This window comes from Megascapheus bottae, chromosome 6 (genome assembly GCF_031878675.1).
Source record: "Megascapheus bottae isolate mThoBot1 chromosome 6, mThoBot2.hap1, whole genome shotgun sequence".
Taxonomy (NCBI): Eukaryota; Metazoa; Chordata; class Mammalia; order Rodentia; family Geomyidae; genus Megascapheus; species Megascapheus bottae.
Genome location: NC_143514.1, coordinates 76,332,515 through 76,346,077, shown reverse-complemented (window position 1 = coordinate 76,346,077; position 13,563 = coordinate 76,332,515). Strand labels below are relative to the sequence as shown.

Sequence of the window (13,563 nt, the reverse complement as noted above, 5' to 3'; positions counted from 1 at the left end):
GTTCATCTAAACCTGCTCAGATGGACTGAGTAGACCATCTTCGTCCTTTTTCCTTGCAGACTGACACTGGAAATCTGATGGTAAAATGTAGTTGATGTAATTAGTATTTCTTAAATTGCCCTCTAAAATGCATTACATTGGGTAAAGGGTTTTTAAGAGAAATGTTTAAAGGTTTATCTCATTATGATTTGGTTTTGTCCTACTGGGTTGCAATTGGATGTATTTTAGAAAAAAAGGGGTGGGGGAACTAAGTCTGGACTTCTGGTGCACTGTTGATGTTTGTAGTCCTTGCATTAAGGAAAAACTTATTTGAGTTTAAACTATTGTTGGAGTTCTAGGCAGTAACCTAAACTGCAGGGAAAAAAATGCCTCATCTAAAAGAAGGCTTGGAGGCAAAAGGGAATGCCTTGAGCCCTTAAGATTTTTTCAAATGCCAATAAAGGCTAACGTGTTAAATATTTGAGCAAATATAAATAAAAGTTTTAAAGAACATTAGAAATGGATTTCTGAACAAAATTTGAAAGTGAAGTTGTCCTAAATGCTTGTTTAAAATTAGAACTACCAAAATGATTGCTTAATTGCTATTTCAGCTTGCTCTTGTATAGCAATTTCCAGCTGGCCCATGGAACAGCAAATCCTCATTTAGATGTAATTTTGGCCCTTACCAAATTCCAGGTCAGATCGTGCTTAGAGACTATTTCTATGACTCATTGATCTGAAAGCTGCAGTTTTGAGCCAGCCTGAGCAAAGCAGAATCTCTGTGAGACTGTGGTGTCTAATTTGGCAGCAGAGTGCTCGTGAAAGTAACTAGGACCCTTGGTGGTGGGAGATTCTAAAAAATTAAGCAGGATCAGAAACTGATTGAAGAGAGTGAAAAAGTTAAAAATGAGAAAAGTTCTACTTGAAAGTTACAAGTCTTTAGAATTGAAAGTTAAACAGACTGCTCAGGAGCTACAGCAACTACTAATTATTTGAAAAATCTGGCAGCTAAAGTGGAAATATTGAATGAATGTCTCAAGAAAGTTGTTATAATGAGGGTAAAGGGAATATTTTGATTGCTGAAAGAAATGAAGTGCAATAGATTCTGGAAGTAAAGGAAAAGGGTTCACTAGTGTTAGGAAACAGAAGCTTCTCTGCAGCATCTTGTAGAATGGTTCCAGAGCATTCTAAAGATTTTTGATCTTTCTTTGGAAAAATCACTGACTTTTCAAGACAAAATTGATGATATTGATGACATCTTAGAAAATCTCTAACTGAACAGTTGAAGAAGATCTGTTTAGAGGAAAGGCTCATTGTCACACTACAATCCAAGTATAAGGACAGTGTTGAGTTTAAATGTCAGAATAGATAACCCAGTGTGGATCACTTGCTGTCCATTAAGAAGATGCTGAAAGGCTTCAAAGCTCAACTGAGAACATGGACTCTGGTGTTCTTCTTACTACCAGCCTGGAACGAGATCTTCTTGATGTTGAGCCCATGAAGATACTTAGTAGCAAGTACCCTGTGGTATGCTCTGAAGTCAATGGGAAGCCAGTTCTTTTAAAGGGCTATTCTGTGGATATTGATACAGAAGTTAAGGTGATTCAGAGAGAGCAGCCGCTTATCACAGAGCTTACAGAGAAACTAAAGAGGAGTCTGGGTTACTGCCATTGATATTCCTGATTTTGTGTAAGTCTGATCCAATGGCTTATGTGATGGTTCCTTATTATCCTAAAGCAAATTTGAGTGCAGTTCAAGCTAAAAGGCCTTTAACTTCAGAAGAAGCTTTAAACAATGTATTTGCTTTAAATCGTGAACAAGGACTTGATGGGGATTTTGACTTCACCAAATCAGTGTGTCAGCAAAACAAATGATGGAATCCCCAAAGTGGATCGGTTTCATTTGGATAATGTCAAATCCCTTCTCTAACTTTTAGAAGTTCGATGACTTCTGAACAAGTTTTGAATGCTGAATGCTTCTTGGTGCCCAAGGGGAAGTCAATTCCAAACCCAGAAAAAGAGGTGGAATAGAGATACTCAGAAGACTCATGTGGGTACCAGAATGAGACACTACTGGGACAAAAGTAATAAAGGATCCAGATGCAGTAAGCCACTGCTTGGATGGCAGAGATGGTGTCAGATCCTAGAGTCACTTGTGCTTGGCTACTCAAAATTAATCAAGAGCCAGGAGGTCATAGAATAGTTTGTAAGCATGCCTTACTAATGCCCATGTCTACTGGGTAGAAACTTGCAGTCATCTGTAATACAATCCTGAACCCCATGTTTGCTCAAAGCTGTAGCTGAGCGAAATTTGGAAATTCAAGAAAGTTTGTGGATCTGAGGCTGTGTCCCTCCCTATTGATCTGTTTAGGCCTACACTGACTCCTAAAATGTAATCCTGGCAACCCCTTGGCAAAATGGGCTAAGCTTTTAGGATCCCTAGCTAAGTATAGAGACAACGCCCCTGAGTCAGCCTGAAGAAGTTAGAGAAGATGAATCTTCGCCCATCAACCCCCTTAGATGAAGGGACCAGAATCATTTTTGGAAAGTGAGACAGGATAATCTCAACCCTTTACTGTCCTAAATGGGGTGCCAGCCTGCAAAAATGAATAACTTATTGGGAGACCTCACCACACTCAGGCCTTAGGGTAACCAGTCTGTGCACAAATTTGCAGGCAACCCAGCAAGAGATGTGACATTCCATTGGAGCTGTTGAGAGATGAGGCTGCTGCTACACATCCTGTCCTGCCTGATTCAACCACCACCCCCGTAAAACCCTTGGTGGTGGGACGTTCTATCTGTGCTAAGTTCAAAGTCCCCTAGGTTTTTGCAGCCATTGTGGTGACTCTGGATGGGTGAAGGTAATTTTCCATCCAGTGCCGAACAGCTTAGACATGAGGTGCTAAATGTGAATGAGGACTATAGCAAAGTAAAGAAGAGAGAAAAGGTTTAGTAAAGAAAACCTTTGGAAAGGAACTGAGAAAACAATAGTTTATGGATAAGGGAGGATCTGGAAAGAATTGTTTTACAAAAAAGGGAGAAAGACAAATCCTAGAGCTAGTTAATGGCAATCCACACCTCCCTTGGAACCAGATCAGGCAGGAGAACTTTGGAATCCTTGGGATAGGACCAGAGCTCACCGCTTCTATGTCTGAGCAGCCCACTCCTGATCCCCAAGCCAGACTGTGGTAGCTGGGGATGTGAGTCCACTGTGACATATGGTGGAGCTCTCCTGTCAAGGGAAATTTGATTAGTTCTAGGGCTGAAATAGTTATGCAAAACAGGAGAGGGCTAGATTTATAGCAGAAAGGCCTCTGTGCCACCCTTGGTGAGGAGTGCTGTTTTTACAACAGACAATGGCTAAGGTTAGGGAAGGTTTACAGAGGTGGAGACAGGAACTAGAGGACTAAAATGATTACATAGAGTTAATAGAAGAGGAGCCAGGGTTGCCTCCTATGGAACAAACAGCAGGGGGGAATGTAGAGACCCCCCTCCCCAGGCCCACCCGTTCAGTAACTTCTGAAAACCATAAAACCACTCTCTGACAGTTGCATGGGACCCAGCTGGCGTGAGAACTTTCTGTCAGTTTCCACCAGCCTGGGAAGCTCCATAAATCTTATCTCACTCGACCACCTAATGGGTGTAATTTTTGCCTTTAAAAGGTGTGTGAACCCTGATCAAGGACTCCTTCCAGGCTCTCTGCCGAGTGCCTGCGGATGAGTTCCCTGCCGGGCTTGTATCCTGCAATAAACCTTGCTTTTGCATTTCGGACACATCTATCTCGGTGGTCTTCTTTGGGGGGACTGCTCCTCTGGGCACAACACACCTTGTCCCAATTAGAATGTCCAATATTCTGAACTCAGACATTGAGAGATTCTGGCACAGCTGTGGAGAAACAGGAACACTATTGCACTGCTGGTGGGATTGTAAGCAAGTTCAGCCACTCTGGAAAGCAGTGTGGAAGTTTCTTAAAGAACTGAAAATAGACCTTCCTTACAATCCTACCATACCACTCCTGGGCATCTACCCTGAACATCATAATCCAAGATATGATAAGGACACCTGCTCAGTTATGTTCATCTCTGCACTATTCACAATAGCCAAGCAATGGAAACAATGCAGATGCCCTACTACAGACGAGTAGATACAAAAAATGTAGTATATATATATATATATATATATATATATATATATATATATACACAAACACAATGGAATTCTACATAGCCAACAGACAAGATAAAATAATGGCATTTACAGAGAAGTGGATGAAGCTAGAGCGAATCATGTTGAGTGAGACAAGTCAAGACCAAGGGAACAAAAGGCCCATGGTCTTTATATGTGGATAGTAGATCCAAACAGTACAAGAGCGATGAGTCAATATTGGGTACCCAAGGTTATGGACGTGGTCTTGGAGATATAAACACAACTACATAGACATAAAAATCTATGATGGGCTATATACTCTATAGATATTGTTTTATTACATAGATTAATATGTATCTATGACATACAAACTCTCAGCTTAACATTAATTATGTTCTAAAATCTAAGTGCCAGTGATTGTTTATAGAGAGTCCCTTCTTGAATACTTGTTTGTTAAACATGACATTTGATATATGATGTAAAATCAATGTTAATAAATTCTTTAAGAAAAAAAAGTTAATGTGTGATGGTTTCAATCTATGGTCTCAAGCTTCCTTAGCAGGCAAGCACTGCTCTCAGTTGCTCTTTGCACTCTTAAGTTGATATTTTGTTGGTTTAATTTTTTTTCTAAAGTAGCTTTGGGCATCCATTTTCTTATCTGAGCCTCCAGTTTGGGAACCATAATGTCTTTGTAGCTGTGTGTGTGTGTGTGTGTGTGTGTGTGTGTGTGTGTGTGTGTGTGTGTACAGGCTTCCCCACTTGAACCACAGAACTAGTTAAGGCCTTGGGGTGCTTTACTGGAGACAAGAGTCTCATAGGGAGAGAGAATGCACTGGAGACTCCCCCCACCCCACAGGCCTCAGGATTAGCGAGGACAACAGAGGGTGTGGGGTTGCTGAAGTGGGACTGACCCACCAGCAGGCTCTCATACTACAGAGAGGTCTATTGTGGCTGAGGATGAGGCAGCAGGTCTGGGGAACAAGCCTATCTGGAATGCTCACAGGACAGTAGAGTTCTGGTTACTGCTGAGGCAGGAGGTCTTTGGAGCAGGCCTATCCAACAGGACTCAGTCTGTCTCTCTGTCTCGCCCCCTCCCCCTCCTCCTTCCCCCTCCCCCCCCCCTCTCTCTCTCTCTCTCTCTGTCTCTCCCTCCCTCCCTCTCCCCCCCCCCGTAGGTTGTGAGACTTGAACTCTCCCAGATAAGACTCTCCCAGAGTCAGGTGCCAGCCTGAGTCAGCGCACACAGCTTATTCTCTAAACAAGGAGTAAAAAAACTGATTCTGGGCCTCATGTCTTTGAGACAGAAGTCAACATGCAGTCACTGGCTTTCTAATGAAGACTCTCAATTGGACCTCTCAGGATGGTGCCTGGGCTGGCTTTGAACCATGAACCTCAGATCTCAGCCTTATGAATAGCTAGGATTATATGCCTGGCTGGCTTTGAACTGTGATCCTTATGTTTGGTAGACAGTTGCTCTACCACCAAGTGATACTTGTATAGCTGTCATTCTTCTTTGTCTCTGTCTCTCTCCCCCTCTTTTGTTTTCTTTCTTTCTCTCTTTCCCTCCCTTCCTTCTTCCTACCTTCTGGCATTCCCATCATCCTTCTTTCTTTCTTTTTTTCTGTGCCGGTCCTAGGGCTTGAACTCAGAATCTGTCCTTGAGCTTTTGTGCTCAAGGCTAGCACACTACCAGGTGAGCAAAAGCTCTACTTCTGGCTTGAGCTTAGGGAAGACTCACAGACTTTCATGGCCAGACTGTCTTCAATTTGTGATCCTCAGATTTCACGTTTCTGAGAAGGTAGGATTGTAGATCAGAGTTAAGGCAACCCACTAGTACGGGATTCTTATTTTTTTTAAAAATTATTCTTTGATTTAAAAATCTACCATTTTTAATGACCTGCTAATCCTGATTCATTTTTCTAACCTAAGTGTTAACAGCCACTGATAAGTTATCATTTGCATTAGGTTGTTAACTAATTTTCCTTGGAAAAAAAGAAGGAAAAAAGCTTGAAATGTTTTGGCCGGGGATGGAGCGCAGGCAAGGTGGGGTGATGTATTCATTCCACTCCTAGTTTACATTTCAAAGGAAAATTACTGACACAACTTTATCATAGGTTCTTTGGCTACAGCCCAGAGAGCAGCACTGAGCCCCTTCCTCACAAGCTCTTACCCTGGACCTGAGGATGGGAGGAAAATCCGGGCCCTGCCTTGACCTCACTCAAAAGGAAGACCTAGGCCCCTCCAAGTTCTGAAAAGCCCCTGGAGGAGACAATTGAGCCACACAAGCCCCTGGCTTTTGTCTCCTTTCAAACCTAGGTGCAAGGCATGATGGGAGTGGGGCAGTGGTGCAGGAGCCCCTGCTAACTCTCCACACACCAGGAATAGGTGATGATGTTTCTAGACTCATCTGTGGTGAGAAGTCTGTGGGGAGAACACAACTAGGCCTAGCAGGAGAAAGTCTCATCCCAGAAAACCAAGCAGACACACAGATGAAAGTCTTAGGGACTTTCTTGCCTGGCAGGGCTTCTCTCCCAGATAATCAGATCTCAGCCTGCTGAGTAGACAGGATTGCAGTCCTGAACCACAGATACCCAGCTGATAGGTTTTTTTTTATTTGTTTGCCAGTCTTGAGACTTGAACTCAGGGCCTGGACAGTGTCCTTGAGCTTCTTTTGCTCAAGGCTACCACTCTACCACTTGAACCATAGCACTACTTCTGCCTTTTTTGGGTATGTAATCCTAGGCACTCAAGAGGGTGAGACCTTTTGTGACTTAAGATATAGAATGCTAGCCAGGCGCGTGGCTCACATCTGTAATCCTAACTACTGAGGAGGCTGAGATCTGAAGATCACGGTTCAAAGCCAGTGTGGCAACAAGATCTTGAGACTCTTCTTTCCAATAAATCACTAAAAAATGGGAAGTGGGGCTGTGGTTTCAGGGGTAGGGCGAGATCTTTGAGCTGTAGAGGTAGGGACAATGCGATGCCCAGGGATAGAGTCACACCCTTGGACTTAAGAGCTCAGGAACATGGCCCAGGCCCAGAGTTCAAGCCCCAGGACATAAAACACACACACACACACACACACACACACACACACACAGAGAGAGAGAGAGAGAGAGAGAGAGAGAGAGAGAGAGAGAGAGAGAGAGAGAGAGAGAGAGATACAGAGTGCTATTATTTAGCCAGCAAGGCAATCAAGATTGTGAGTTTATGGCCTCCTAAGGCTAACACAAATCTGGCTTGTGTGGGGTAGAAGTGTTGCATAATGGTAGAGTGCTTACCCAATGTGCACTGAGCCCTGAGTATGAATCCTTGGTACCACATACCCATAAAAGGCTGGGGTGATGCTGTGGCTCCGATGGTAGAGCACTAATCTTGGGAAAGCTCAAGGACAGTGCTCAGGCACTGAGTTCCAGCCCTAGTATTGGCCAAAGGAAGCAATAAAGGAAAGAAATCTGGCTTTTGTGTATTTGCAATTCAGTATTTCCAGGTCTCAACATGAGAAGATAAATAATAGTTGAAGAGTATGCGGAACAAGCACATACAGTAGAATGACTGTATTGCTAGCTACTCAGAAAGCAGAGCTCCAAGGATTGAGGTTCAGGACTGGCTGAGGCAAGAAAGTTTAGTAGACTCGCATCTACAGTTATCTGCACTTCTGTCCCAACCAGAAGTGGAGCTATGGCTCAAATGGCAAAACCCTAGATTTGAGCCAAATAAGCTCAGGACACTGCCTATGAGCTGATTTCCAGCCCCTGTACGATTCCCAAATAATTAACAAGCAACCTACCTGTATTTAGGAAGAACTTGCATGCTGGGCCCTGGTAACTCCCACCTGCAATCCTTCTCAGGAGGCTCAGTTATGAGAATCACAGGTAAAAGCCAGCCTAGCCAGGCAAGTCTGTGAGACTCTTATCTCCAATTATGTGTATTTCTTCCCCCATACCATGGCTGGGGCTGGGGCTCAAGGTGGTTGAGGGCTAACCTTAAGTGAGAAAGGCTATGGACAGTGCTCAGGGCACAGCAGACCCCTCCCCTCTAACAGGAGAGAAACAATAGGCTGGAGCCTTATGAGCTTGAACAGGTCAAAGTTACATTAAACATATGATTTTATTATTTTTATTTTTATGGTTATTATAAATGTGAGGTACACAGGAGTCACAGTTACATAAATCAGGTGCAAAGTATATTTTCTTTTTTAAAATGCTACCTTATTGCTTGGTCTTTTCCTGTATTTCCCTCCAATTCCCAACCATAAGTTGTACAGTTGGTTTTTCACCCTAGAGTCTAGTAAGGGTCATAGCTACACTTGATCTCCCTTTCTCCCTCCATTTCTTAGCCTCCCAAGCACAAATCCTAAGTGGAAGATGAAGCAGCTCTTCAATCTTCTCTTGGTACGCAAGAAACAGAAACACCATCTTGAGCGGTCCATTTGAGATTCTTTATTAGAAAGCCATTGACTGCCTGTTGATTACTTTCTCAAAGACCTGCAGCCTAGAATCAGCTTGCACTAAACTTTTTTTTAAAATTTTATTAACATTGATTTTTACACTATATTTCAAATGTCATGTTTAACAAACAAGTATTCTAGAAAAGATTCTCTATATACAACCACTGGCACATAGATTTTAGAATATAATTGCAATTAAGTTGAGGATTTGTATGTCATAGATAATGTCTATAGAGTGTATATCCAATCATACATTTCTATGTCTATGTAGTTACGTTTTTATCTCCAAGACCATGTCCATAATCGTGGGTACCCAAATATTGAGTCATCGCTCTTGTACTGTTTGGATCTAATATCCACATATTTAGGAGACCATGTGCCTTTTGCCCCTTTGGTTTTGACTTAGATCACTCAACATAATTTGCTCTAATTTCATCCACTTCCCAGCGAATGTCATTATTTTATCATGTCTGCTGGCTATGTAGAATTCCATTGTATATATACACCACACGTTTGTATCCATTCATCTGCAGTAGAGCATCTGGATTGTTTCCATGGCTTGGCTAGTGTGAATCTGCACTCAACTTTTAAAAGCAGAAACACATGTTTGGTCAGAGGGGGGTGGGAACAGTCAAGGACAGCATTCTCTGAAGCAAAACTTCCCTGGGAATATACAGCAGCACACCTGCAGTTTCTCTGCCCTAAAAGAATGGCTTGTCTCACAAGTAGGCTTACCAGATTTGAGTGAAAAACCCAAAAGCCCCCCTCCACCCAGCTAGGCACCCAGTTGGCTGTGAGTGCAGGACAATTACATAGACCCAGTCTTTGTAGTTCAGTCCCCACTGGTTTCATGTACTTGAAATCAAATCTTTGATTTCCTAGTGAGGGAGCAGCATTGGAGCCTTAGGCCCATGAGGTTAAACCAAGTTACTTTAAAGAAAGTACTAGACTTCTTTCATTAGCATACGCACAACAGGAAACCAGCAACGTTTTCCAAGTCCAATTGGTTTACAAATCCATGTACCACAGAATGTGTGCTGGAGAGGAGGAGTGGAAATGAAACACAAAAGTCTTAGTTTCAGCAATTCCAAAGTGGCCTGTGGTGGAGCCAGCCAGTGGTCTCATCTACTTTTACCACTGTGGTGTCGTCAGCATGAAAAGGTAGGGTCCCTTCCAGGTGGCTGTGGTTTGTTCTCAATGAACTTTTTACCAAATAGAAACTCCAGTTTAGAAGGTATGGACTCATCTGAGCCTAGGGCCTGCAAAAAGAGGCTGATTTGTTAGCAAGGCACATTAGCACATGAATGAACCTTTGAATCTCTAGAGGACAGGAACTAAACTTGCACTCATCCAGGTGGCCTTACAGGGTCTTTTCCCCAGTTTTAGACTAGAGCACTTTACATGCCAATTTGCAGTAGGGCCAACATTAACAAGGGGTCAGAAGAGTAGTATTTCAGACTTGTACTGCTTATTCACTTTTTCTTTTGTGGGTCATGTGGCTTAAACTCGGCCAGGACACTGTCCCTGATCTCTTCAGCTCAAGGTTATCACCCTATCCTTGAGCCTGCCGCACTTCCTGGTTTCTAGATGTTAATTGGAGATAAGAGTCTCAGGTTCTATTGTACTGCGCTGGCTTTGACCCTGGATATTTCTAACACATTGACACCACTTCTCATATTTTTGTCCCCATTTCCCTCCCCCTAACCCCTCCCAACCATCTTGACATGGAAATTTTAAGAGATTTAGGGGAAACACAGCACCTTGAACCCTGGCTCCATGCCAGGCCTACTGGGAGGTCTGAGTCCTAGCTATCCTTCTCCACTTCTAGGAAGCCAACCTCCACAAAGACTACATGCTACATGTCTTAAACCAGCCTCACATGGAAAACATGTCTTTTCCTGTCTTCCCAAGGACAAAAATCACAGGCTTGGATTTTGCCTAATGTGCAGCTACACCCTCCTCCTACTCTTTTTCACCTGGTACAGAATAATGGGAAGGGTGACTCTGATCAAGAAGCTCTGGGCACGACATTGGGTGGGTTAAACGAGAACCCCAGTTACAACCTCGTACATCTCAGAAGGTAAACCACAAATGCATGTCTACTTTTCCTCCATGCCCTGTCTTTCTGTGCTTGAGATGGATTTGGGGGACTCGCCCAAGGTACAAGAGATCCATACTGAGCAGTCATGTCTATAAGTCCATCCTCCCTCCCTCCCCTCCCCTTCTCTCCTCTCCCCTCCCCTTCTCTCCTCTCCCCTCCCCTCCCCTCTTTCCTTCCTTCCTTCCTTCCTTCCTTCCTTCCTTCCTTCCTTCCTTCCTCCCTTTCTTCCTGCCTCCCTTTCTTCCTGCCTTCCTTGCTTGCTTCCTTCCTTCCTGCTACCTTTCTGCTTTTGCTGCCTTCCTCCCTAACACCTCCCCTACTTCCCTGCACTTCTTTCCATTCTCTCTCTCACCAGAACAGCAGTGATTCCTTGTTCACTTTGTATGTCTGAAGCCATTTCTGCCCATTTTAGTGCAGATAACAGCTGGCAAGTTGTATGAGGGTATACAGAACCATTCTAGGAGGCATGTGCTTGAGGGCAGGTTCCAGGGCAGGCACTGTGACTTCTGTCTGCCTCCTCACCACACAGCATCCTGTTTGTGGTCACAACAGCCTGCATCCTGTATACCAAATGGTCCTCTCATTTGAGGCCGTCCCCACCCCACCAGCGGCCCCAGTCCTCAGACCTAACCATTTGCTCTCTCCTAGGTGCCTGAGGACCCCTCAGAGTCCCTCTCAACAACAGACTCCTGGCCTTCTGTTGGAGACTGCCTCTGGGTCTCTTAACTTGTTGCCTAGGACTTTTAATATGCTAGGCTTAGTAATAGCTTTAAGTTGCCTTGATCTGTGTTAAGAAACATCTGGACTGCTATCTTAACCGTTGATTTTAGACCATTCTGATTTACATTAAAGAAATGTTTGAAGTGTTATCTCCACAGGTCGACTTGCTCCATCTCCTGTCTTCCCAAACTCCCTTTCCTTCTTAGAATTAGATTCTCACAAACTCCCTTTTCCTACCTATCATGAATCTTGCAAAATTAAAAATTCCGCTGCACTAGCCCCTGCTTTAGAGCCCTATAGAAACCCCCTCTGACTTTCAATAAACAGACTTTGATCAGAACACTGTCTTGGTCTCATTTCTTTGTGTTTGTCTGTCCCACTCATTTAGGTACGGTTCCCTCTCGGGTCTCCGTTGACTGAACCCCGCGGTCCAGGGCAGCTTTCACAATCAGACTTGAGGTGTGGGTCCCAGAGCCTGAGCAGCTATCATCTAAGTGAGCTGAATCTGACTGTCCCCAGTCTGGAGCAGAGGCATGGCTGCTGGGTTGATGATGCTGTGGAGAAACACACGGACACAGTGGGGCAGGGAAAACATGCAAAGGAGAGAAGGCAGACTGAAGAAGGACCAGAGGCCACAGGGCTTCATGAAGGACTCTGTGTCATCACTTGAGGAGCCCCCTGATGCTTGGTCCCTATCCTAGTGCTGGCATTAGAAGCAGGATCATGGCTCAGAGTCTGGGTCCCAGCTCTTACTCAACCTCATGTCTGTTAGGAAAATGGAGAACAGAAAAGGAATAGGCCAGACTCAACCATCAAAAGGGAAGGGCCGTTCATTGAGGCACAGTGAAGGACACAGACCTTCTCTCTGAGTTTGAAGCTGTGGTGGGTTTGGATTTGCTGTAGGTTTATATAGGGCTTAATGGGGGAGTAAAAAATAGTGCAATGCTCTATTCAGGTGTGGACTATTGTCCCCTGTGGACCAAGATGGGGTGCATGCCCCATCCAGAAGGGAACCTGTCTGGGGGCAGGTGTGTGGTCAAGCCTGTGCCTGTGTACAGAACTGGAGATAGGACTCTGAGCGATGTTCTTGCCTGGGGTGGCTTTGATCTGTGATCCTTAGAACTGACTCCCCAGAGAAGGACTCCAAGTGTAAGCTACCAGAAACCAGCTAGAAATTTCTTCTAAATAAAATCAGGCTGCTTTTTAACACTTTGGGGGCTTGAAGTGATGCCTGGATACTGTCCCTGAGCTTTTGTCTCAAGCTCACAGATCTGCCACTTGTGCCCACATCCCCACTTCATTTGGGAAGAAATGCAGATTGTAGTTATGCGTTTATCAGACTTGCTTTCTCTGGCCAAAGTTGAACATCAATCTTCAGATCTCAGCCTCCTGAGTAGCTAGGATTATAGGCATAAGCTCAGCACGCTCTTAAACTCAAGTTTATCCTGGTAATACTATACTGTAACAGAACATAAACTGGACTTTTTTTTTTTACGGATAGCTTTTATACTCACAATCTTCAATTGTTTGCTCAATGCTGGCATTTGATTCCTTAAGCTCCACTGGGACTCACCATCTAGGAGACTAGATGTACAAATGAGCCACGGGCATTTCTTTTCTGTTAAATTGCCCTCTGCCATTCCTGGGACATGAATGTAGGGCTTGAGTATAATCCCTGAGATTCTTTTCTCAAAGGTAGGTCTCTACCACTTGAGCCAGAGTGGCCCCACTTGTGGCTTTTCAGAGTCAGGGACTGGAAGTAAGAGTCTTGTATCATGTCCTGCCTGATGCTGGCTTTGAACCCCAATCTTCAGAGCTCAGCATCCTGAGTAACTGGAAACCAGGCATAAGCCACTGGAGCCCTTCTTACCAGGACTGATTTATTGATATGAAGTAAAATGAATGTAATAAGTGGATCCGTCAAAATGGGGCCTTTTCCACGGAGCCATTCAGGAAAACAGGGATGTCCTCAACTTCCTCCCACGTTGAATCCACTCCATCCAGGTTCCATGTTGAGAACACAGGACAGAGGCCTTCACACTGCCTCCAATACCACAAATCAGGATCCTGACATCTCCTCTAGGATGGCTCCATGTCTTCAAGGGGACTTTCATGTTCATTTCCAAGGGACCCCAAGTACACAGCACAATCCAGTGAACCCCAAATTA

The 13,563-nt window shown here is 44.1% G+C and overlaps 1 pseudogene; it reads left to right on the top strand.

Moving 5' to 3' along the window:
• The first annotated feature begins 1,416 nt into the window (after positions 1-1,416).
• On the top strand, positions 1,417-2,009 carry LOC150062470 (serine/threonine-protein kinase 31 pseudogene; annotated as a pseudogene).
• The last annotated feature ends 11,554 nt before the right edge of the window (positions 2,010-13,563 follow it).